This window comes from Rhinolophus hipposideros (genome assembly GCF_964194185.1).
Source record: "Rhinolophus hipposideros genome assembly, chromosome: X".
NCBI classification, from domain to species: domain Eukaryota; kingdom Metazoa; phylum Chordata; class Mammalia; order Chiroptera; family Rhinolophidae; genus Rhinolophus; species Rhinolophus hipposideros.
Window position 1 is genome coordinate 56,631,128 of NC_138046.1, and position 27,320 is coordinate 56,658,447.

Genomic DNA, 27,320 nt, shown 5'->3' on the forward strand with positions numbered 1-27,320 from the left:
CCCGCGCACGTTACTTCCAAGAGAGCATTAACCCTTTCGGGCAGGGCTGCCGCTTGTTCACGGTCGGATTCGGGTAGGCTCAGGCTAATTTGAAGCCTTCATTGTTCATGTTTTACTTAGGCTAACGCAAGTAATTGTCGACCACAATAAAGATGGAAGCAGTGGCTTTACCATAGTAACGGAGAAGTCATTTGCTAACAACCTTGGTACTTTAATTTTCATTACGCCCTTTTGGGGGAGGGAAATGCTTGGCCGCGCCCCACCGGCGTGCACATTATCATTTTGCAAATACTGTGAGTTTACGGAGTGCGATGGGGAAAGGAAAGTCGCGGCAGCCTAGAGAATAAGAGAGTGAGGGGCACTCAACGTTAAGGCGTTAACATAGCTGAGCGGATGGGGAGGTAAAGGGTGAACAGACTCCTATCTACGCTGGTCTAGCCCCTGGGCTCCATGTTCCTGGTAATGGGGGCGGGGCGGGGCGGCCTAGGACATTGGCCGGCAGGGTACCAGAAAACATCAGAACAGGAAACATCATTGACCAGTGGTACACAACCAGCAGCTAAAGCGTGATTTGAACTCAGGTTGCTTTGGCTCCAGAGACTGAACGCTTACTGCTGTATCTATTGCCTCCCAGGATAACTGAGAGAATATGGGTGGCTCAACATATAACCATTGCTGGAAAAGAACTTAGAGCATGTGACCTGATGATGTTGGGTCAATGACTCACAATAATAAACCACCCAAACCTAGGTTGAAGCACTTAGCCAGAGCTTGTTCTGCTGCGATTAATCATCTGTGGAGAACTTACTGTTGGTTCTATCATTTCATCAACCAACCCTACTCTACTGGTTATAAAAGAGGAGGTGTGTGCAAGGAATATTTCCTAAGTTTTGCTTTTTTATATTTGAGTTTCACTTGTAAGGCTATGTGCTAGTGACCCCATCCTCAGTGTCTTTTGTCTATGAGAGTCTGGGGAAACTTCACTGTGACACTCCCAGAGTGACACATTTCCTTTGCCTTCCAGTTATAGCGAAATAAAGACGGAAGATGGGACGTCTGACACTGTTGTAGATATTATGGCTTGGCTTCATTTAACACAATGATACAGGTACAGTATGAAGAGGTAGGAGGAAAACTAGGAAAGACATTACTACACAAAAGGGACTAAATATATAGGATAGGTGTTATTTGGGGGCCTTGAGCAGAAGAGAAAGGCTTTGTATGTAGCGGAGAATCAAAGGATTTGGGAAATCACAGGTAAGATTTGTGGGTCATTGGCAGAAAGTTTTGTGGAAAAGTTCTGAGTTCTTATCCAATCTTGTTGATGACACTAAGAATCTTAGATAATGTACAATTAAAGCAAGCAAAGACATTCAGAATTGTGAGGGCCCAGAGAATCGGGTTCTTTCTTCTGACCATAGAAGGTCAAACTTCCAAGGCTGGTTAAGTACTACTTCATGTTTGACCCACATTTAAAGCTCCTCAAAGAGTCTTGGAATGAAATCCCTCGTTGTTCCTCCAGGGAATATCTGGGAAGGCAGCAGCTCCTGGACAGACATCATGGCATGAAAAAGATTCCAGATGGCACTGTATCCATGTTAGGAGAAATCCTCAATAAGTAATGCCTGAAGAGCTAAGGAAACTGGGAGCCCTCAGAGAGCACCTGAATGCTGAAACAGATCCTAGTCTGTATCTGGACGTAGGTACAAATTGGTTTGCTTTCCAGAAAGAAACATCGTTCCTAAGTTTTGCACTACTGCATTATCACACTGGTTCTGCAGCAATATCTGTACTTTCTGGGAATATTTAAGGGTTCAGCTCTGAGCTACTCTACAGAGAATTGTCCAGTCCATCAAAGCTGGTCATTCTGGTCTTTTGATTTTAGCATTTTCATTTTTTATTTTTTTTTATTTTTATTTATTTTTTTATTGGGGAAGGGGAACAGGTCTTTATTGGGGAACAGTGTGTACTTCCAGGACTTTTTTCCAAGTCAAATTGTTGTCCTTTCAATCTTAGTTGTGGAGGATGCCTTTCAGCTTCAAGTTGTTGTCCTTTCAGTCTTAGTTGCATGGGGCACAGCCCACCATCCCTTGCGGTAGTCGAAACCGTCAACCTTGTGGTTGAGAGGACACGCGCCCACCAACTGAGCCATCCGAGAGGCAGCTGAGCTCAAGGTGCTGTGTTCAATCTTAGTTGCAGGGGCGCTGCCCACCATCCCTTGCGGGACTTGAGGAATTGAACTGGCAACCTTGTTGAGAACCCACTGGCCCATGTGGGAATCGAACCGGCAGCCTTCGGAGTTAGGAGCATGGAGCTCTAACCGCCTGAGCTACTGGGCCTGCCCTTATTTTTTATTTCTTATCTAACTGCTTTTGCTCTCAGTTTATGCTCAGTGAATACATTTTCTGTATTCCTTTCCCAGAAGGTTCAGAATTCTTCACCTGCTCCAAGGCTTCCTTGTAAGATACATTGCTTGGCAGCAGGCCAAGGAGCTGGGTGATCAGCTGAATTGGAGGAAGATTTCCCCTGTTCTTGGCAATGGCATGGTGACCTCTTCTTGCTGAATGAGGACTGCTTCCAAGCCAAACACTAGGGAAAACAGAATAAGAGGAGGAAGTCTGAGTTCTTTCCTTAGAATCCACCAACCTTGTCTAAAACTTAAGTCTTTTGAGGGACTTGTTCTGTTTCAGAACCAGAACTCTGGGAAACTATTGGCTTGGCACTTGGAATCCAGAATTTAGTAAAACAAAAGTGGATGTCACTGGACAGCATTTAAACTCCAACATTGTGCTGCTGGGTGAGCATGACTGGATAGAGCATGTGGATAATGGTGTCAGATTGGGGTTAACAGGGTAATAATGATTAAAACAGCTAATATTTGTGAAGGGCCATATAGAATACAAAACTTTTCTACATAGATCTCACTTGATTCTCATAATACCTGGGAAATAATTTTAGTATGCAATTTTTTATTGTAAAATAAAATTTACCGTTTTAACCCATTTTAAGTGTACAATTCAGTGGCATTAAATATATTCACATTGTGCAACCATCATTACTATCCATTTCCAGAACTTTTTATTTTCTTAGACTCGAACTCTATACCCATTAAGCATTAATTCCCCATTCTCCACTACCCCCGTCCTCTGGCAACCATCACTCTACTTTCTGTCTCTGAATTTGACTACTATAGGTACCTCATATAAATGGAATCATAACACTATTTTTCCTTTTGTGTCTGGCTTATTTCACTTAGCATAATATTTTCAAGGTTCATCCATGTTGTGACGTGTCAGAATTTCCTTCCTTTTTAAGGCTGAATAATATCCCATTGTATGTATATACTACATTTTGTTTATCCATTCACCCATTGTTGGACACTAGGGTTGATAAAGAGATACATAGGGTGAGGTCTGGGAGGGCCCCAACTGCAGGAACTTCTTTCTCCATGGAGTTGGGGACCCTCCTGGTACATAGATGTGTTCACCCAGCTGGAAATTCTTTGAACTCCCTCCATTTGTGACAGTTATGGAGGCATCAACACATAGGCATGATCAATCATTAACTCCATTTCCAGCTCCTTTCCCTCTCTGGAGGATGGGGGGGTTGGGCTGAAAATTCTAAGCTGATAATCATGGCTTGGTCATCCCATCCAGGAATCCACAAATTGTTGCCTCATTAGAACAAAAGGTGCTTCTAATGCTCTTATCACTTAGGAAGATACAAGAGTTTTAGGAGCTCTGTGCCAGGAACTGGGGGCAGAGACCAATATATCTATGTTTCTGTTATCGCATACTTTTTTTTTTTCTAATTGGGTAATATTAGGGAACTGTGTTTTTCTAGGACCTATCAACTCCATGTCAAAGTCGTTGTTTTTCAGTGTAGTTGTGGGGGGTGCAGCTCAACTCCAAGTCAAGTTGTTGTTTTCAATCTAGTTGTGGAACGCGCAGCTCACTGGCCCATGTGGGTCTCGAACCGGCGACCTTGGTGTTATGAGCACTGCACTCTAACCACCAAGCCAACCGGCCACCCACCCTGGGCTCAGCTCCAAGCTCAAGCCATTGTTTTTCAGTCTAGTTGTGGAGGGTGCGGTTCACTGGCCCATGTGGGAATCGCACCAGCAACCTTGTTGTTAAGAGCTCGAGCTCTAACCAACTAAGCCGTCCAGCCGCCCGGTTATCTCATACTTAATGATCAGTGAGGTTGAACATCTTTTAATGTGTTCATTGCCCATTTATAAATCTTATTTTTTTGCAGAAATGTCTAAGTCATTTTCCCTTTTTTTAAATTGGATTATTTGTGGGTTTTTTTGTTGTTAAGTTGTACGAGTTATTTAATAGATTCTGGATACTAATCTTTTATCAGATATATGATTTCAAAATATTTTAAATATTTGTAAATGTCTTTTCCTATTCTGAGGGTTGCTTTTTTACTTATTTGATAATGTTCTTTGATGCATAAAAGTTTTTAATTTGTTTTTCATTTTGAGGGAGTGTATTTTTTTTTATTAGTTTCAGGTGTACAAAACAAAATAATAGTTAGACATTTATAATTTATAACCCTCCCACAGTGATAACCCCCCACTCCCCATCTACTACCCCTCTGACATCGCAAACAGCCGTTACATTTCCACTGTCTCTATTCCTAATGCTGTACTCCACTTCTTGTAACTATATATGTATGTAAAATTGCAGTTGACATTCATTATTGTTCAGCTTCAGCTTCAGGTGTACAGTGCAATGATCAGGCATCTACACCATCCCCGAAGTGGTCTCCCTAATGAGACAAGTGTCCATGAGATACCCTACAAAATATTTACAACATTATTGAGTCCGTTCCCAAAATTCACTTTCGTATCCCCGTGGCAATCATGTGGTTACCCACTGTGCTTTCTAAGCCCCTCACCTTCTCCCTTATACCCACCTCTCCCTCCCATGTAGCAACCCTCAGTTTTTCTCTGTCTCTGAGACTGTTTCTGATTAGTTCATTCATTTATGCTTTTCTTTAGATTCCACATATAAGTGAGATCATATGGTTTTTGTCTTTCTCTGTCTGACTTATTTCACTTAACATAATGTTCTCTAGTTCTATCCATGTTGTTGCAAATGGTAAGATTTCACTCTTTTTATGGCTGCCTGATACTTCATTGTATAAATGTACCACGGTTTCTTAATCCAGTCATCTACCGATGGGCATTTCAGTTGTTTCCATGTCTTGGATATTGTGTATAGTGCTGCAATAAACATAGGGGTGCATACATTTTTTTGAATTACGGATAGATGCCTAGGAGTGGAATTGCTGGGTCATAAGGTATTTCCATTTTCAGTTTTTTGAGATACCTCCATACTGTTTTCCATAGTGGCTGTACCAATCTGCAATCCCACCAACAGTGAACAAAGGTTCCCTTTTCTCCACATCCTCCCCAGCACTTGTTGTTTGTTGATTTATTGATGATAGCCATTTTGACTGGGGTGAGATTATATCTCATTATGGTTTTTATTTGCATTTCTCTAATGATTAGTGAGGTTGAGCGTTTTTTCATAGGTCTGTTGCCATCTATATGTCCTCTTTAGAAAAATGTCTCTTCATGTCCTCTGCTCATTTTTTAATTGGGTTGTTTGTTTTTTTGGAGTTGAGTTGAGTGAGTTTTTTTATAAATTTTGGATATTAACCCATTTTCAGACATATCATTGGCAAGTATCTTCTCCCATTCAGTAGGCTCTATTTTTGTCTTGTTGATGGTTTTCTTTCCTGTGAAAAAAACTTTTTACTTTGATGTAATCCCACATGTTTATTTTTTCTCTTCCCTTGCCCGAGGGGATATATCAGTAAATATCTTACTCTGGATAATGTCTGTAAACTTTTATCCTGTATTTTCTTCTAGTAGTTTTATGGTTTCAGAGCTTACATTTAAGTCTTTAATCCATTTTCAAGTTATTCTTGTATATGGTGTAAGGAGGTGGTCCAGCTTCATTTTTCTGCATGTATCTGTCCAGGTTTCCCAGTACCATTTATTGAACAGACTGTCTTTACCCCACCATAAATTCTTGCTTCCATTGTCATAGATTAAGTGACCATATAGGCATGGATTTATTTCTGGGCTCTCTATTCTGTTCCATTGATGTATGTGTCTGTTTTTATGCGAGTACTGTGCTGTTTTAGCCTTCTAGCATAATTTGATGTCAGGTATTGTTATACCTCCCACTTGGTTCTTATTTCTCAAGATTTCCGAGGCTATCTGGGGTCTTCTATGGTTCCATATAAATTTTAGGATTATATGTTCTATTTCTGTGAAAAATGTCCTTGGTAGTTTGATAGGAATTGCGTTTAATCTGTATGTTGCCTTAGGCACTATGGACATTTTAACGGTATTAATTCTTCCTATCCTTGAGCATGGTATGTGTTTCCATCTATTTGTGTCTTCTTTAATTTCTCTCTTCAGTGCCTTATAATTTTCTGAGTACAGACCTTTTACTTCTTTGGTTAAATTTATTCCCAGGTATTATATAGTCTTTGAAGTAATTGTAAATGCAATTTTCTTAATTTTTCCATCTGATATTTTCTTATTGTTATATACAAATGCAGCTGATTTCTGAATATTAATTTTATTTACTGCTACTGTACTAAATTCATGTATCAGCTCTAATAGTTTTTTGGTGGAGTCTTTAGGGTTCTCTATATATAGTATCATGTCATCTGCATGACAATTTTACTTCCTCCTTACCAACTTGGATGCCTTTTATTTCTTTTTCTTGTCTTTTATTTCTTTTTCTTGTCTGATTGCTGTGGCTAGAACTTCCAGTACTATGTTGAATAAAAGTGGAGAAAGTGGACAACCTTGCCTTGTTCCTGATCTTAAGGGGAATGGTTTTAGCTTTTCCCCATTGAGTATGATATTAGCTGTGGGTTTATCATACCCACATACCTTGATTATGTTGAGATATGGTCCCTCTATTCTCACTTTCTTAAGAGTTTTTATCATAAATGGCTGCTGGATTTTGTCAAATGCTTTTTCTGCATCTATCAGTATGATCACATAATTTTTATTTTTCATTTTGTTAATGCGGTGTATCACATTAATTGATTTGTGGATGTTGAGCCACCCTTGCATACCAGGAATGAATCCCACTTGATCATGATGTATGATCTTTTTAATGTATTGCTGAATTCTGTTCGCTAATATTTTGTTGAGGATTTTTGCATCTATGTTCATTAGGGATATTGGCCTGTAGTTTTCTTTTTTTGTAATGTCTTTGTCTGATTATGGGATCAGGGTGAAAGTGACCTTGTAAAAAGAGTTTGGGAGCCTTCCCACCTTCTGGATTGTTTGGAATAGTTTGAGGAAAATAGGTGATAATTCTTTTTTGAATGTTTTGTAAAATTCACCTGTAAAGCCATCTGGTCCAGGGCTTTTGTTTGTTGGGAGCTTGTTGATTACTGATTCAATTTCCCTGGTGGTTGTAAGTCTATTCAGGTTTTCCATTTCTTCTTGAGTTAGCCATGGAAGGTTGTATGTTTCTAGAAAATTGTCCATTTTTCCAGATTGTCTAATTTGTTGGCATATACTTGCTCATAGTAATTTAAAAATTTTTTTTTGTATTTCTGTGGTGTCTGTTGTCACTTTTCTTTCATTTCTGATTTTATTAATTTGGGTCCTCTCTCTTTCTTTTGATGAGTCTAGCTAAAAGTTTGTCAGTTTTATTTATCTTCTCTAAAAACCAGCTCTTGGATTCATTCATCTTTTCTATAGTTTTGTATGTTTTTATTTTTTTGGTGTCTATTTCTGCTTTGATCTTTATTATCTCCTGCATTGTACTCATTTTGGGCTTATTTTGCTGCTCTTTTTCCAGATCCCTGAAGTGTGAAGATAAATGGTTAATTAGTGGTGTTTCTTGTTTCTCTAGGTAGGCCTGCATTGCTATGAATTTCCCTCTTAGAACTGCTTTTGCTGCATCCCATAGATTTTGGGTCATCGTGTTTTCATTTTCATTTGTCTTGAGATAGCTTTTGATTTCTTCCTTGATTTCATTGTTGACACATTCATTATTTAATAATATGTTATTCAGCCTCCATGTATTTGTGTGTCTTCCAGTTTTTTTCCTGTAGTTGATTTCCAATTTCAAAGCACTGTGGTCAGAGAAGACAATTGGTATGATTTCATTTTCTTACATTTATGGAAACTTGTTTTGTGGCCTAACATGTGGTCTGTCTTGGAAAATGTTCAATGTGTGCTTGAGAAGAACGTGTATTCTGTAGCTTTGGGGTGAAATTCTTGGAACGTATTGATTAAATCCAACTGGTTCAATGTGTCATTTAAAGCCATTATTTCCATATTCATTTTCTGTCTGGAAGACCTGTCCCTCGTTGTCCGAAGTGTGTTGAAGTCCCCTACTATGATAGATAAGTGTCACTGTTTATCTCTGTCTTTATGTCAGTCAATATCTGTTTTATATATTTAGGTGTTCCTATGTTGGGTGCATAGATGTTTACTAGGGTTATGTCCTCTTGTTGGATAGACTCCTTTATTATTATATTGTGCCAATGTTTGTCTTTTAATATATTCTTCGTTTTAAAGTATATTTTGTCAGATACGAGTATTGCAACTCCAGATTTTTTCTCATTGCCATTTGCATGAACTATCTCACTCTAACCCTTCACTTTCAGCCTGTGTGTGTCTTTTGATCTGAGGTGAGTCTATTGTATACAGCATATGCAAGGGTCTTGCTTTCTTATCCACTCAGCCACCCTATGTCTTTTTTTTTATAGTTTTATTTTATTTTATTTTTACATCCCTCACACCATGAACCCCCCTCCCCCCATCCACCACCACCCTGACCTCACACCGAGCCATCACATTATACACATAAAATTATAGTTGGCATTCATTAATGTTCAGTCTCTGGTGTACAATGCCATGACCAGGCATCCACAGCATCCCTGATGTGGTCTCCCAAACAGGACACATGTCCATCGGACACCCAACAAAATCCCCAAATACTATTGAATAAGTTCCCCAAAGTAATTCTCAAAAAACCCTGAGGCCATCCTGTGGTCACCAGCCGCCCCCCAATCCCTTTACCCTTCCCCCCATTCCCAACCCCCTCCCCCCCGCCCAACTAACAACTCTCCTATGTTTATTGCAGCACTTTACACAATAGCCAAGATATGGAAACAACCGAAATGCCCATCGGTCGATGACTGGATTAAGAAGCTGTGGTACATTTATACAATGGAGTACTACGCAGCCATAAAGAAAAAAGAAATCTTATCATTTGCAACAACATGGATGGATCTAGAGAACATTATGTTAAGTGAAATAAGTCAGAAAGAGAAAGACAAGTACCATATGATCTCACTTATATGCGAATCTAAAGAAAAGAATATGTGTATGAACTAATCAGAAACAGTTTTGGGGACACAAAAAAACACCCTATGTCTTTTGATTGGAGCACTTAATCCATTGACATTTAAAGTGATTATTGATAGGTCCATAGTTACTGCCATTTTTTAAATTTGTAGTTAGATTGTTTTTATCTTTCTTCTGTTTACAGAAGATCTTTTAAAATTTCCTGCAATGCTGGCTTGGTGGTAATAAATTCCTTTAGCTTATTCTTTTCTGGGAAGCTCTTTATCTCTCCTTCAATTTTTTTTTATATAAAAGTATAGTTTGCATTCATTATTGTTCAGCTTCGTGTGTACAGTACATTGATCAAGCATCTACATCTTCCCTGAAGTGGTCTCCCAAATGGGACCTGTGTCCATCAGATACCCTACAAAATCTTTACAACATTATTGATTACGTTCCCAAAATTATTTTTCAAAAACCCTGAGGCCATTTTGTGGTTACCGACTGTTTTCTAATCCTTTTACCTTTCCCCTTATCCCCACGCCCCCGCCCATCTAAGAACCTTCAGGTTTTCCTCTTTGTCCCCAGAACTGTTTCTGATTAGTTCATTCACTTATTCTTTTCTTTAGATTCCGCATATAAGTGAGATCATATGGTACTTGTCTTTCGCTTTCTGGTTTATTTCGCTTAACATAATGTTCTCTGGATCCATCCATGTTGTTGCAAATGGTAAGATTTCTTTTTTCTTTATGGCTGCGTAATACTCCATTGTATAAATGTACCACAGTTTCTTAATCCAGTCATCTACCGATGGGCATTTCGGTTGTTTCCATGTCTTGGCTATTGTGTATAGTGCTGCAATAAACATAGGAGTGCATACAGATTTTTGAATTGGAGTTTTGGATTTCTCCGGATAGATGCCTAGGAGTGGTATTACTGGATCATAGGGTAATTCCATTTTTAGATTTCTGAGATACCTTCATACTGTTTCCATAGAGGCTGCACAAATCTGCAATCCCACCGACAGTGCCCAAGCATTCCCTTTCCTCTACTTCCGCGCCAGCACTTGTTGTTTGTTGATTTATTGATAATAGCCATTTTGACTGGGGTGAGGTGGTATCTCATTGTGGTTTTTATTTGCATTTCTCTGATGGTTAGTGAGGTTGAGCATTTCTTCATATGTCTGTTTGCCATCTGTATGTCCTTTTTAGAAAAAGGTCTCTTCATGTCCTCTGCCCATTTTTTAATTGGGTTGTTTGTTTTTTTGGAGTTGAGTTGAGTGAGTTTTTTTTTATAGATTTGTGATATTATCCCCTTATCAGATATATCATTGGCAAATATCTTTTCCCGTTCAGTAGGATCCCTTTTTGTTTTTATTGATGGTTTCCTTTGCTGTGAAGAAGCTTTTTACTTTGATGTAATCCCACATGTTTATTTTTTCTCTTACTACCCTCGCGCGAGGGGATATATCAGTAAAAATCTTACTTCGGGTAATGTCTGTGAAGTTTCTTCCTATATTTTCTTCTAGATATTTTATGGTTTCAGATCTTACATTTAAGTCTTTAAGCCATTTTGAATTTATTTTTGTATATGGTGTAAGGAGGTGGTCCAGGTTCATTTTCTTGCATGTGTCTGTCCAGGTTTCCCAGCACCATTTATTGAACAGACTGTCTTTACCCCATTGTACATTCTTGCTTCCATTGTCGTAGATTAAATGGGCATATAAGCGTGGATTTATTTCTGGACTCTCTATTCTGTTCCACTGATCCATGTGTCTATTTTTATGCCAGTACCATGCTGTTTTGATTACTGTAGCCTTGTAGTATAATTTGAAGTCAGGTATCGTTATACCTCTCACTTTGTTCTTGTTTCTCAAGATTGCTGAGGCTATCCGGGGTCTTTTATGGTCCCATATAAATTTTAGGATTATATGTTCTATTTCTGTGAAAAACGTGGTAGATAGTTTGATAGGAAATGTGTTGAAGATGTATATTGCCTTAGGCAGTGTGGACATTTTAAATATATTAATTCTTCCTGTCCATGAACATGGAATGTGTTTCCATCTATTTATGTCTTCTTTCATTTCTTTCTTCAGTGTCTTATGATTTTCTGAGTACAGATCTCCTTCAATTTTAAATGATAGCGTTGCTGGATAAAGCAATCTAGGTTGTAGGGCTATGTTTTCCATCACTTTGAGTGTCTCCTGCCACTCCATTCTGGCCTTCAATGTTTCTGTGGAAAAGTCATTTGATAGTCTTATGGGATTTTCCTTGTATGTAACCCTCTGTCTTTCTCTTGCTGCTTTTAGGATTCTCTCTTTGTCTTTAAGCTTTGCCATTTTAACTATAATGTGTCTTGGTGTGGACCTGTTTGGGTTTATCCTGGTTGGAACTCTCTGCATTTCCTGGGTTTGTATGTCGGTTTCCTTCACCAGGTTAGGGATTTTTACGGTCATTATTACTTCAAATATTGCCTCGATCCCTTGCTCCCTCTCTTCACCTTCTGGTATTCCTATGATGCTCATGTTGTTGCGGTTGATATTATTTCAGAGGTCTCTTGATCCATTTTCATTGTTTCTTTATTCTTTTTTCTTTTTGTTGTTCTATTTGGGTGATCTCTGCTAACTTGTCTTCTAAGTCGCTGATTCAGTCCTCTGCCTCATCTAACCTGCTGGTAATTCCTTTAAGTGTGTTTTTTATTTCCATTATTGTATTCTTTAGTTCTAACTGGTTGTTCATTATGATTTCTCTATCGTTCTTAATGTCCTCACTAAGCTCCTTAAACATTCTTATCATCAGTGTTCTGAACTCTTGTTCTGATAGGTTGGTTACGTCTGTTTCATTTGGTTCCAATTCTGGAAGTTTCTTCTGTTTTATTTGGGACATGTTTGTTTCTCCATTCTGGCTGACTCTCTGTGTTTGCTTTGATATATTAGGTAGATCCCCTAGGGTTCTTGGTTTTTGCTAGGGTATCTTATATAGTATGTGTCCTTTATGTTTGACTTGCACCGCTTGCTTCTTCTCCTCTGCATGTGCTCCAAAGGTGACCCTTGTTTTGTGTATGTTGTCCTCTCAAAGTTGAGCTTTAATTACTTTTGGCTTGTCAGTAGGTTTGATTTACTCCTAGGTTGACTAGTTGTGAGTCTTGGCTCTGCCCACTTTGGATGATCTGCTGCATGAGGGTTGACTGATCAAATGAGGCTTGGCCCCTTTGGGCTCTTGTGCCTGTAGAGAATTCCCTCTGGATGTGTCCCTTGTAGGTCAAACCGGGTAATAGTCTGATTTCGTCTGGAGTTGGCCTCTGGGTGTATTGAATCTTGTGTCTCTTGGGCTGGGTCCTGGTGTAGGGCAATTTCAGAACAAAGGAAATCACCAAACACAACAACAACAAAAACAACAAAGAAAAAACCAAATATAGTAATATGTAAAAACAACCAATAACCCACAGATAACCTATACTCAACACCGTCAAAAATGTCAAAAATACAAAATCAAAACAAAACAAAAAAAAGCAGTACCAATCTTGGCTTAAGCCCACCAAGTAAATCCAGGTTGTCTTCTGCTATACCAAAGAGTCCTCTACGTCTTGTGCAGGCAGAGCTGGTCACCTGGTGCCCAGAATGACCGTGGGACTGCAGTTCTAGATGAGTGGGACTATGGGGTTTGCATGATAGTTTTTACAAAGTCAGTGCAGTTTCTGCTCTTGCCTGCACATATGTGCACTGAGAGTAACAGAGCCAGCCCTGTCCACAGGTCTCTTGCGTTTTAGGGCACTTCTTCCTTGTGTGTGTGTGTGTGTGTGTGTGTGTGTCTGTGTGTGTCTGTGTGTGTGTCTGTGTGTGTGTGTGGAGTGCACGAGATTTCTGAGCTGCTGAAAGCCCAGAGCTGCCTTTGCCACCTGCTGCTGACCCCTGGGTGTGTCTCCGCAGTTGTAATTGCCCTGCCTTAGGCAGGCCAGAAGAGGTGGGGGCTGGGGATGGAGGAGTCTTCTCTCTCCCAGCCCAGCAGTGTCACACTCTTCCCAGCCTCTTCCCTGGGTCAGAGCTGCAAACCATGTCCTCCCAGATCCTGAGCACTACTGCTCCTCTGTAATCTGACAGTACTCCTCAGTTCGGAGGCCAGCTTGAATCTCTGGAAGGCCAGAGGTACGATTGGGAGAGTGGCGTGAGGGGCCCAGGTATGCCTCTTATGTTCTTTGTCCGACCTAGGGCCCAACTGGAGATCTCAACTGAGGTTACTGCCTCAAAGGCTGGATATGCTGCTCTCTTGGCAGGAGAGATCAGCTGTGGGAAGCAGGGAGAGAGTCTGCCTCCTGGCTCTTGTGGTCTCTGTTTCGTTCTGGGAACCCCTGCGTCTCCGCAGCAGCGGCTGCAGGCTGCATCTCCACTCCGCTCCCTTCCCTCTTCCCCTGCTTGCCCAGTTTGCCCACCTTCGAGTAATCCTGGTACAAGTCTCTTAACTGTTCTGTGTGATGAGCAGAGAGTCCTTTGATGGGTTATAGATGTTCAATTTGTGTTAAATTCTGGAGAACTCAAGAAGACCATCTCGCTGCTGCCATTCCTATGACGTCCCAAATTTTTGAATTTTGATGGAGCCCAACTTACCTATTTATTTTAAAATTTGTGGTTTGTGCATTTTGTGTTATATCCACGAAATCTTTGCCAAGTCCAGTGTTAAGAAACTTTTCTCCTCTATTTTCTTCTAAGAGTTTTGTAGGTTTAGCTCTTACTTAGGTCTTTGATCCAAAATGATTTAATATTTTTATATGGTTTAAGGTAAGGGTCCAACTTCTTCGTTTTGTATGTGGATGTCCAGTTTTCCCAGTACCGTTTGTTGAAAGAACTGTTCTTTCCCAATTGAATGGTCTTGGTACACTTGTCAAAAATCATTTGACCTTGTATGTGAGGGTTTTTTTCTGGGCTTTCTATTCTATTCCATTGATCTATGTGTCTTTCTTTATGCCACTACCACATGTTTTGATTATTGTAGGTTGGTGGTAAGTTTTGAAATCAGGAAATGTGAGATCTTTAACTTTGTTCTTCCTCAAGATTGTGTGACCATTCAGAATCGCTCAAGATTTCACATGAATTTTAGGATAGATTTTTCTATTTCTGCAAAAAATGTCATTAGGATTTTAATAGGGATTGCTTTGAATATGTAGATCACTTTTGGTAGTATTGATGTTATAACAATATTGAATCTTACAACTCATGAACATGGGATGGCATTCCATTTATTTGTGTATTCCTTAGTTTCTTTCATCAAACTTCCATAGTTTTCAGTGTAAAAGTCTTTCACCTCCTTGGTTAAGTTTATTCCTGAGTATTTTATTCTTTGCTAGATAGATCGATAGATAGATAAATAGATAGGTATAATTGACATATAGCATTATATTAGTATCAGGTGTACAATGTAATGATTCGATATGTGTATATATTACAAAATAATCACCACAATAAGTCTAGTTAACATCTACCACCACACATAGTTACAACTTTTTTTCTCGTGATGAGAACTTTTAAAATCTACTCTCTTACCGTGTTTCCCCAAAAATAAGACCTAGCCGGACAATTAGCTCTAATGTGTCTTTTGGAGCAAAAATTAATATAAGACCCGGTCTTATGTAATATAATGTAATGTAATATAATATAATATAATATAATATAATATAATATAATATAATATAATATAATACTGGGTTTTATATTGTATTATACCCCGTTTACTATAAGACCCTGTCTTATAGTAAAATAAGACCGGGTCTTATATTAATTTTTGCTCCAAAAGATGCATTAGAGCTGATTGTCCAGCTGGGTCTTATTTTCGGGGAAACAAGGTAGTAACTTTCAAGTATATTATATAGTATTATTAACTATAGTCACCACTTCCAGGACTTATTTATTTTATAATTGGAAGTTTGGACCTTTTGACCACCTTCACTCATTTCACTCACTCCCCATCCCGTGCCTCTGGCATGCATCAATTTGTTCTCTGTGTCTATGAATTCATTTTTTCCCCCAGATCCCACATATACGGTGTTTCCCCGAAAATAAGACCTAGCTGGGCAATTAGCTCTAATGCATCTTTTGGAGCAAAAATTAATATAAGACCCGGTCTTATTTTGCTATAAGACCGGGTCTTATATAATTTTATAATGTAATATATAATGTAATGTAATATAATATAACATAATATAATATAAAATTTAATACTGGGTCTTACTAATTTTTGCTCCAAAAGACACGTTAGAGCTGATTGTCTGGCTAGGTCTTATTTTCGGGGAAACAGGGTAAGTGAGATCATATGGTATTTATCTCTCTTTGATTTATTTCAGTTAGCATAATGTCCTCAAGGTCCATCTATGTTATCACAAATGGCAAGATTTCATTCTTTTTCTTTGGCCGAATAATATTCTGTTTTATATGTATTCCACATTATGTTTATCCATGCATCCATCCATGGACACTTAGCTTGCCTCCATGTCTTGGATGTTGTAAATAATGCTCCAGTGAACATAGGGGTACATATCTCTTTTCAGGGTAGTGTTTTTGTTTCCTTTGGATAAATGCCCAGAAGTGGGATTACTGGATCATTTGGTAGTTCTATTTTTAGTTTTTGAGGAATCTGCATACTGTTTTCTGTAGTGGCTGCACCAATTTACGTCCCTCCAACAGTGCATGAGCATTCCCTCTTCTCATCCTTGCCAACACTTGCTATTTCTTGTATTTTTGATGTCATTCTAATAGGTATGAGGTGATACATCATTCTGGTTTTGATTGGCATTTCTCTGATGATTAGTGATGTTGAGCACCTTTTCATGTACCTGTTGGCCATCTGTATATCGTCATCTTTGGAAAAATGTCTATTCAGATTCTCTGCTCATTTTTTAATCATATTGGTTCTTTTTGTATTGTTATTGAGTTGTATGAGTTCTTTATATAGTGTGGATATTAACCCCTTATCAGATATATGATTTGTAAATATTTTCTCCCATTTGGTAGGTTGCTTTTCCTTTCATTTTGTTGATTGTTTCTTTTGCTGTGCAGAAGCTTTTTAGTTTGATGTATACGCGCTTGTTTATTTTTGCTTTTGTTGCCTTTGCTTATTCTTTTTGATACTATTATAAATGGTATTGTTTTCCTAATTTCCTTTACAGGTTGTTCATTTTTAGTGTATAAAAAATGATTGTTGCATATTGATTTTGTATCCTGTAGTTTTGCTTAATTCATTTTTTCTGCTGGTTTTTTTGGGGGGTTGGGTATTTAGGGTGTTCTACATACACGATCATGTCATCTGCATACAGAGGTAATTTTAATTCTTCCTTCCTTTCCAATTTGAATGCCTTTTATTAATTTTTCTTGCCTAATTGCTGTGGCTAAAATCTCCTTTGTGGTGTTAAATATTGTTTATCTGAAAATGTCTTAATTTTGCCTTTATTTCTGAAGGGCAGTTTTGCTAGGTATATAATTTCAATCGACATTTCGTTGTTTTTCTTTTAGCCCTTTATTACCGCATCCCTCTGGTCTTCAAGGTTTTCACTGAGAAATTTGTTGATAATTTTATTCAGGATCGCTTGTATATGAAGAGTTGCTTTTTTCTTTTTTCTTGCTCCTTTCAAGATTCTGACTTGGGTTGTTGAGAGTTTAGTTATAATGAATCTTGGTGTAGGCCTCTTTTGGTTAGTCTTATTTCATTGTGATTCTTGGACTTGTAAATCCATGGTTTTCCTGAGCGTCACAAAGATTTTAATGATTATTTCTTTAGATAATCTCTCTGCCCAAAGAGAGATTCCTTTCTTTCTCTTTTAACCTTCTGGAACTCTCATAATGCATATATTGCCTGCTGATGTTCCATAAATTTCTTCATCTTTGTCCACTTTTTTCTTCATTCTATTTTTTTTCTCCTTAGACTTGATAATTTCTAATTATCTATCTTCACCTTCACTGATTCTTTCTTCCTGTTTGAGTCTGCTGTTGAACATCTCTGGTGAATATTTCAATTCAGTGATTATATTTTCAATTCTAGAATTTTTGTTTGGTTCCTTTTTATAATTTTTATCTCTTTGTTGTTATTCTCATTTTTAAAATACATTATTTCCCTTGTTCCCTTAGTTCTTTGTGCTTTCTTTAGCTCTGAGCATATTTAAGACAGTTGTTTTAGTCTTTGTGTAGTATTTCTGATGCCTGTGTTTTTTCAAGGATAGTTTCTGTCGTTTTCTTTTGAATATGGTACATTTTCTTGTTTCCTTGTATGCTTTGTGATTTTTTCTTTTGAAAATTTATTATTGGAAAAAACAGATTTGCAGATGGACTCTGTGCTGAGGAAGTTATTCACTAATTATCAGGGCTTGCTGTGAGCCTTGGGATAAGCCTCGTGTGAAGGCTTAAAGTCTTCTTAGATCTTTTCTAGGCATGCATCTTTTCTGGGCCTGTGTGTGTGCTTTTTTCAATTCCCCTAAATACACATCTGTTTTTAAGTGTCTTCATTTCCCAGAGTTTCACCTCTGCTTTTTCTGGGTACCTTTGATGTTCTATTGTGTTTTCTAACTCTAATCTCTTGCCCCAGGTGTTGTTAAGCTATAGTCCTTCTATAGCTTCCAGAAGCAATGTCCACCATTTCTTGTGGATTTTTCTAGCCTGAGATCCAAGCTGTGCCACTTTTCTCTGTCTGAACTCCAAGTTAGGTGACCCCGCAGGCAGATTAGAACATTGTAAAAAAAAGGTTCAACTTTCTCCAGTTAGAGGGATGGAACTGGCAGCTGGGCCACTGCTTCCCCTGGACGGTGCTGCAGTGCATATGGGGGAAGGTGGGTGTGGGGTACAGGTAAGTAAAAATACTGTGGTATTTCCTATCATTTTCTATGTGTCTTTTTCTTGATTAAGCATTTGCTTGGTTGCTGTAGACTGTGTTTCAGAGCTCCTATAAAATTATTTTAGCTAGTCTCTAGTTAAAATATTTGTTAAAATGTTAGCGTGGTTGGAGGAAGGAGGGCCTGGAGCTTCCTAGTCTGCCAAGTTGCAGATATCACTAAAAAAAGCAGTACTGTATCTGTTTTATAAACAGGGATACCAAAGCTTAGAAAGTGACCTGTATAGGGTTACACAGTTAATAAGGATAAAAGCTGGGATTTAACTCTATTTCTTCTTTTTCCGAGTTTTGTGATTATTTAAAATAAACTTTGTATTTTAAAATAATTTTAGATATACCAAAAAGTTGCAAAGATAGTACAGAGAGTTCCCATATCTACCTATCCCCTGCCCTGCACACAGTTATCCCTTTTATCAACATGTTAGATTAGTATGGTACATTTGTCACAATTAATGAACCAATACTGATTCATTATTACTAACTAAAATCTATACTTTATTCAGATATCCTTAGTTTTTCCCTAGTGTCTTTTTCTGTTCTAGGATCCAATCCAGGATACCACATTACATTGTTGTCATATCTCCTTAGACTCCTGTTGCATGTGACTGTTTCTCAGAATTTCTTTGTTTTGATGACCTTAACAGTATTGAGGAGTACTGCTTTCAGTTATTTTGTAGACTTTTCCTCAATTGAGATTTGTCTGATGCTTCCCTCATGATTAGACTGGGGTTATGGGTGTTTGGGAGGAAGACTACACAGCTAAAATACCATTCTCATCATATCATATCATATATCATATATCATATATCATATCAAGGCTTTGATCAGTTGGACAAAGCAGTACATGCTGGGTTGCTCTTCTGTAAAGTTACATTCCCCACTTTCTATACTGTTTTTTCCTCCCTTCCGCCTCCCCCCACCATTCCGGTTCAAGCTGTTGTTTCTATCTAGTTGTGTAGGACACAGTTCCCTTGCTCGTGCTGGTATGAGCTTTGTGCGCCCCCCACCCCCAGGCAGTCGGTCGCCAGTTGATGGTCGTCCGCTCACAGCAGCTCAGGGCAGCTCTCGTTGGCTGCCAGCTGCTCACGATGGCTGCCAGCCACTCATGCTGGCGGCAGCACTCAGCAGCCTGCAGCAGTTCAGGGAAGCCCACGGCAGCCCAGGTCCAGGGAGAGCTGTTGTTCACAATCTTAGCTGTAGAGGGTGCAGCTCACTGGCCCATGTGGGAATCGAACCGGTGACCTCAGCGTTAGGAGCACCGCGCTGCAATCACCTGAGCCACTGGGCCAGCCCTATACTCTGTTTTTTTAGAAGGAAGTCATTAAGTCCAGCTCACACTTGAGAAAGGCTGGGAAAGATAAAGCTCCACTTTTTGGAGGGCGAGAATCTACATAAATTCAGCATTCTTCCATAAGGAAGAATTGTTTGTCTCAAATTGTTTCAGTTTTGTCCATTGGAAGTTCTATCACTTTGGTTCCTATGTCCGCTTGGCATGACCCCATTTGTTGCGTCCCGCGCAACAAGGGCAGTGAGGGTGCGAGAAGGGGCGGTTTGGGTTAAGTTTTTAAGAAAGAAACAAACAGAGACTTAATGCTATTAAATCTCTCAGAAGGCCAGGGGTCTCTCAGTCTCAGAGGACTGGAGCCCAGAATAAGGCTGACTGAGGGTTTTTATTGATAAGTATACAGCTACAAGAAAGCAACATTGTTTTTTACAAGGTCTGTGAGACTCATACATCATAGTAGAAAAATGTCTATTCCAATCTCCCTTTGTCTGTAAACAGCCGAAGTACAAGGTCCCATGATGTCTTACCTAAGGTCTGTACCTTCTCAGGGTCAAGTCTCTCATATTGTAACAGCTCCGTTGAGATAAGTGGAGAGAACTGATCTTAGTTGTCCTCATGACTTCTCTCACAAACAGGTATGAGGGAAAAGCCAGGGCGCACAACAGACTTTCCCAGGCAGGGGGAAGGGGAGGCAAGGCCCCTTCCCTTATTCTTCTAAGGTAGCTCATTAGGGGTCTCCACTCAGTTCCACCTGGCTTAGCTTGTATCTCCCGTGAGATATCTTACCCGTCTTTGGCTACAAACCATCTTTTGGGACCAGACAGAGAGACATAATGTATAAACACAAGGATGGAACAGAGTCCCAGAAAGGCACAATCTCACAGACTCTTCTTTCCTTAAGGAAAGACATGGAGGGACAGTGGTCTAGGCTGTTGTGCGACTACACCCATTGTTTGTGTTTTGAGCACTTTCTTACTTTCTGGTACTACGAGATACTCATTTTATATATTCTTTGCCACAGCCATCGTAGAATCAGCCATTTCTCCAAGGAACCCTGACTCCTTTTAGTAAATCACAATGTCTTCTAGAATATGAAAGATCTAGTAGATTGTGGTAGAGCCAGTGGAAACCCATTCGGAAGGGTATGTGTGTATAGGAAGTGGTTAAGAGGGTCAAAAGAAAAAGAGAAAGGTGGAAGGGTCATAATCTAAAGGATAGTTTACTATACAATTTTTTTTTCCCAACAAGTACCACTATACCACACACACACTGGCATGCATACAGGGACTGAAAATATTAACAGTTACAACACAAAAAGAGCCACAAACTTTACTACTAGCTACAAATAAACAAAGATACTTTTTTTATTGTTAGTTTCAGGTGTACAAAACAAGGTAATAGTTAGATGTTTACACACCTCCCAAAGTGATAACCCCTCTCCCCCAATCTACTACCCCTCTGACGTTGTATACAGCTGTTAAAAGTCCGTTGACTCTATTCTCTATGCTGTGCTCCACATCCTGTGACTATATATAAATTAAATTATAGTTGACATTCAGTATTATTCAGCGTCAGGCGTGCACTGCAGTGGCCAGGCATCTATACTAGTCCATGAAGTGGTCTCCCTAATAGGACGTGTCCATTGTACTATACAATTTAAGAGCACAAACTAAGAGTCATACACCTTAGGTTAACATGCCAGCTCTGTCACTTTTTAGCTGTGTGTCTGTGGACCTAATTTTCTTATCTGTAATATGGGTTTAATAACCTCATGAGGTTGTTGGGATGATGATTAAATAATATAGAACCCACGCTTTGCACAGTGCCTGCCACATAGTAAGCATTTATATTTTAGCTATTGTTATTAGTTTCGATTCTTGTCTGAACTAGCTACTATAATGAACAACTGTGAGCCCTTGCTTTTTTTGTTTGATGCATGTATTATTCAGCCTCCCTCTTGTTATATTTCTTTCCCTAGGAATAATTTTGATGTGAGCCAGTGCATGTTCTCCTTTGAAATCATCACCGAGAAGCTGCAAGTGCCATCACTGCCCTGTACTGGACAAGCACTAGGGGGTTTCTATGAAGGTGACTTTTTATTGGGGAATATTGAAGAACAGTGTGCTTCTCCAGGGCCCATCAGCTCCAAGTCATTGTCCTTCAATCTAGTTGTGGAGGGCGCAGTTCAGCTCCAACTCCAGTTGCCGTTTCCAATCTTTAGTTGCAGGGGGTGCAGCCCACCATCCCATGTGGAAATTGAACCAACAGTCTTGTCGTTGGGAGCTCACACTCTAACCACCTGAGCCATCTGCCTGCCCCTCCAGAAGCTCAGCTGCAGCTCCTTGTCTTCAGTCTAGTTATGGAGGGTGCAGCTCACTGGCCCATGTGGGAATCGAAACTAGCAACCCTATTGTTCAGAGCTCGCCCTCTAACCAACTGAGCCATCCAACCACCGCTGAAGGTGACACTTCTTGAGACCACTGGCTTGAAGTAGCCACCTCTTCCGCAAAACCCTGTTCAGGTTCAGTCCACTCTTGAGTCTTTATCAAGGGGAGAAGATAAAGCTCCACTTCCTGGAGGGTGAAAAATTATGTTGTTTGAATATGATATATTCATATTAAAGTGCACTGAATACCAAATTTTTTTTTGTTAATAGAATAAAAATTCTTTATTGCCCTCCTAACAAATTTAATGTCCCCTTGTTAGGTGAGCTCTTTAAAGTGATTCCTTTAAGAAGAAAATGTCTTCCTTTTGATCATGTGGTTCTCCTCCTAACAGAACTTCCTATTTCACTATGGATGAAGTCTAAAATCGTCCTCCTGAGTGTCAACACCCACATTTTTTATACCTGTGAGTCTTCTCCCGTGATGCCCATGCCTGATATGTTCTTTTCTTATAATTTCCTTTGCTAGATTATCATTCAAATAACTTTTCAAACTCCACCTGGAGTAATTTAAGGAGTGCTAATACCTCCCTGTCTACTGTCTTTTGAACACTACTGTTCAATTATCTCCTAGAATGAACTGGCCCTTGATATGTGTACGGTTTAAATATTCTAAAGTATTCAACGTTTGGTCTATGTATCTTCCAAATATTTGTGATGTTAATGTTATGTTCTCCCTAAAGAACATGTATATAAGTATTCCAGTCAAGATAGTACTAAGTATCTGCTTATTGGTAACAAGGAGGAAGATAAAGACTCTCTCTAAGAGATCTAGAGTCTAGTCATCTACAAATTTGAACAAGCGGACTTCTTACATCTGAGATCATCTGTTTTACTGTGCCTTCTTTAGTCCATTGGCTATGATTATAAGAAATTAACTCCTAACTCAGTCCAAAACTGGGTGTTCCCTTAAGACAATTGCTATTTCTGAGTCTCAGAAATATGTTGGAACCTTTCTTTATGGTTGGCCACTGGGGCCCATGATTTCAAGCAGTGTCTAATTTTTCTGTAGGAATCTACTGTTCTACATTGCCATTTCTAGTACATGCTACTGCGGCCTCCGTCCATGCCTGTGATTGGAATCCTCATGCTGTAGCTGCTCTGAGGCAAAAATCGAGAGATAAATCGTATAGCAGATGGGTGTTAAATATACTTTGAGGATAACAAGAAGGTGAGTGCAGGGTAAATATATCTTTTGACAACGCAGAGTGAGTTTCCACGTATACTCTCAGGCAGCGACTTTCAGAAAACTTTTCTCCAAAAACCAAACAAGACCAACTGTATTGCTTGCCTTCATCATCTTACTATGCAAAGTACTGGTCTCATACTGAAGGATTTTACTCAGAGAATTTGAGTGACATAATGTAGAAAGTTAATTGCATGTTATTGGTTGGGGGAGGAGATGAGGTAAGCAGCCAAGGTCTGGAACCAGTAAAGTAAGATAATAAAATGGTTGAGATAAAACTATGGGACTTTAGACTGTGAGTGCTATTTAAAGATGTGGACTGCCTGCTCTAAAAGAAATTGGAGAGGAAAACAATGGGGAAAATGTTAAGCTGGAGTGGTAACTCATGAAACGTGAGTTATCCTCATTTTCTACAGAATAAAGTGGAGAAGAATTAGCTCTTTTCCCCTTCTTTTCTTTTCAAAATACACAACTAGAAAAGAGAACTGGGAAAATCTACGTGGTCATTTTTCTTCTTGCCATGCTATGGCTATGTCCCATTTGACGGTACTGCTGTTGTTCCTCATTTCATTGTCTTTACACCTCTTATAGCTGAAACTGTTGTACATCGCTGATGGTGTAATCCTCGGGATGGTCCTCAGCACTGAAGAAGGCTGCTTCATTGTCTGCCAAATGTTACATCAGTACCCTGGGAGCATTTTGCATGTCCACCAAAATGTGGAATCTTTTCTGGGAGAAGAAGCACTGTCATTATCCTCAGCAAATTATCAGTGACCAGTGGAAATATAAAGCTACCAGGGTTTCTGTGAGGGAAATGCTAGTAGTAGCCACCAAGCCAGAGTGGCAAAAGTGGGCTCAGTCTGCAGAAACTCCCGTTGCCATTCTTCATCAGCAAGAGTACAGTAAGGCATGGAGGACACAGATCCGGAAGACTCAGCCAGTGAAATCCAGTGCTGCCCATATGGATCACAGTCCTGGATCTGAGCTGTAACCCCTGTCCTCTGCTAGAGGAGATACATCCTGTGGCACAAGGGTTCCATGTGTGAGTTAGCCTCCTTAGTCGATCCCCTTAACTTATTAGCTCAACCCAAGTTCTAATCCCCTTGCCTCCTCGTGAACTGTTTTAATTTGTTGTTTTTTTGTTTTTAGAAAAACAGCTTTATTGTGATATATTCACATTTAAAGTATGCAATTCAGTGGTTTTTAGTATATTCACAGTTGTGGAACCATTATCACAGTCATTTTTAGAATATTTTTATTACCTCAAAAAGAAACCCTGTAACCTTTAGCTGTAACTACCCTAATGCTACATTCCCTCAAGCCCTGGGCAACCACTAATGTATATTTTGTCCTATATATTTGTCTGTTCTGAACATTTCATATATGGTAAATGGAATCACATAATATGTGGCCTTTTGTGACTGGCTGCTTTTAGTTAGCATAGTTTTCAAGGTTCTTTCCTGTTGTAGCATATTAGTACTTCATTCCACATATATGTGTGAGTGTGTGTGTGTACACATAGCAGCTATATTGAGATATTATTCATATAACTTACAATTCGCACATTTAAAGTGAATAATTCAATGTTACTTAGTATAATCACAGAGACATGCAATTATCAGTAGTTTCAAATCGTTTTAGAACATCTGTTTTCAATTCTTTTGGGCATATACCTAGGAGTGGAATTGCTGGGTCATATGGTAATTCTATGTTTATCTCTTTGAGAAGGTGCCAAACTTTACATAGTATAGTGGCTGCACCAACAATGTACAAAGGTTCTAGTTTATCCACACACTCAGCAACACTTGTTTCTGTTTTCTTCATTATGGCCAGCATAGTGGGTATAAAATGGTATCTCCTTGTGGTTTTAGTTTGCCTTTTTCTAATAATGCTGTTAAGCATCTTTTCATGTGCTTTTTGGCCATTTGTATATCTTCTTTGGCAAATGTCTGTTCAAGTCTTTTGTCTATATTTTAATTGGGCTGTTTGTCATTTTGTTGTTGAATTGTAAGAGATCTTCAGACATAATTTGCAAATATTTTCTTTCATTCTCTGAATTGTCTTATTTTTTAAAGACTTTATTTAGAGTAGTTGTAGGTTCACAGAAAATTTGAGAGAAAGGTACAGAGATTTCCCATATAGCCCCTGCCTCTACACATGCGTAGCCTCCCCCACTTTCATCATTCCTCACCAGAGTGGTACTTTTGTTACAATTGATGAACCTATATTGACACATCATAATCACCCAAAGTTCATAGTTTACCTTAGGGTTCACTCTTGATGTACATTCTATGGGCTTGGAAAAATATGTAATGGCATGTATCCATCATTGTAGTATCCTACACAGTATTTCCAGTGCCCTAAAAAATCCTTTGTGCTCAGTCTATTCCTGCCTTGCAATCCCTACCGACCACTGATCTTTTTTTTTTAGATAATTTATTGTTAAATGAAGAAGTCACAAAGCAAAATGGAGTGGGACAGATGTTGAAGACAAATTTTTAAAAAATAGTATTTGTCAGATACTATTTTGGATTCCTAAGGTTAAGAAAAGTGTCAGATGAAAAGGTAATCATTCTTTTGAAAATATCTGGATTTGAAAACAGATTTTCTCTGAAAATTATTACATAATTTAACAGACTGAGAAAAAAGACTTTTTAATAAGTAAGCTGTATCTCCCACATACACTTAGGAATGTTTGGTTTTATTGAGTGAGTTTTAAAAATCATTGTTTCCACCTTGCAAACCAACATGAATCCACAGTTTGCAGATGTCATTTACCTACCCTGAAAGTGTCCCATTGTGTCTTCACATGCTTCCTTTTCTGCAAGTTGCAGCCAATCAGGTTTGAAGAAAAAGGATTAGAAAGAACTAAAGTTGGTTCCCTAGTGAATAACTTAACAAAATAAAATCTGTTTTCCCATTAGCATTACATGTTCATGGTGGCTGACTTCTACTTACTTTATTGATACAGTTCAGATTCTCTCCACACCTAGAATGATTTGCCTGATCTTAATCCAGTCCCCCTAAGCAAAATCTCATATGGACCTCTCAGAACATCTCTGTGATCAAAGGTCATGTTCTCCCACACCTGTCTCTTCTGCCAAGCTGTCTACCATAGCGATAGTGTTCTGAGCTCATTTAAGTGTCCCCATGGGGCCAGAACAAAGCTTTAGGAATTCTCTTAACATAACTTAAAAGTTGTATTAACCACTTGTCTTAATTGGCAAGATTATGGAATTAGAGAGAAAAATCCATTTTTATCACCAATGCAGTGGCATTTAGTCTTCCAAACGCAGGACGTATTTGTTGCTCTGCATGACTGAGGAGACTACAGTGTCCCAGAGTGCCCATCTGAGGGGTCTCCGCTGAGCCTCACCGCGGCAAACTCCGGACGACCAGCCCACTGCAGGCTCCCCTGAGGGGGTGCGTCCAATTAAGAGCATGGACAGACTAAACATTGTTAAATCTGAAGAGGACACCCAACAATTTGGCTTTGTAGGCCTTCAATCACTTTAAATGAGTGTGATTATCATCATACCTGCTCTCCTTGGAACAAATCCCTGCTGTGGCTCCAGGGTATGCGTAGAACCATCAATTCTGCTTTCAGGACAGATGGAAGCTGTCAACAGAAACCTGGAGCTACAGTGGGAGTCCAAGCTTACAATAAATACTCTGAAACCCTTGAACAGTTGAGCACTTGACATAATTTAGATGTATTCAGAGGACGTACTTACAGTTTGTTCTTTCCAGAATTGGAAGAGAAAGAACCATTTGCCCCTTTCTTCACTCAACCTCAGGGATTGGCAGGAGGAAGAAGTAAGGGTTGGGGTGAGGCTGAGCGAGCAGGTAGTGAAGCCAAAGGTGGCCTAGCCCACTGCACCCTCCTAGCCCAGCTGCCCTCCCTGCTTCTGAGGCCAGTTCAGCTGAATTTAGTGTCTTCATTTCACACCTGACACCATCACTGTCACACTAAATTGAACACTTAAATGTGTACCATCAAAACTGCACCCAGGTTTTGGAGTTGGACTTGTAACATCATTCCCTATTTTGAATTCACCTTTGCTTCACCTGAGAAGGGGCTGCAATTTCCTTGCTTATGGCTTAGACCTAAGGCACCTGCAGAATCCTCTGCAATGTTGACACAAATTTCTAAAAGCAGTTGACCCAGGGTCCCTGGAGACAACATCCTTCCT

The 27,320-nt window shown here is 39.2% G+C and overlaps 1 pseudogene across 1 annotated transcript; it reads left to right on the top strand.

The window, feature by feature from the left end:
- Window positions 1-63: 63 nt before the first annotated feature.
- Window positions 64-25,938, top strand: LOC308495025 (tRNA wybutosine-synthesizing protein 2 homolog; annotated as a pseudogene). The gene is made up of 7 exons (XR_013995425.1): window positions 64-206; window positions 1,025-1,108; window positions 1,523-1,699; window positions 21,477-21,586; window positions 22,277-22,348; window positions 22,936-23,068; window positions 23,749-25,938. The product of XR_013995425.1 is annotated as a tRNA wybutosine-synthesizing protein 2 homolog (transcript).
- Window positions 25,939-27,320: the final 1,382 nt, after the last annotated feature.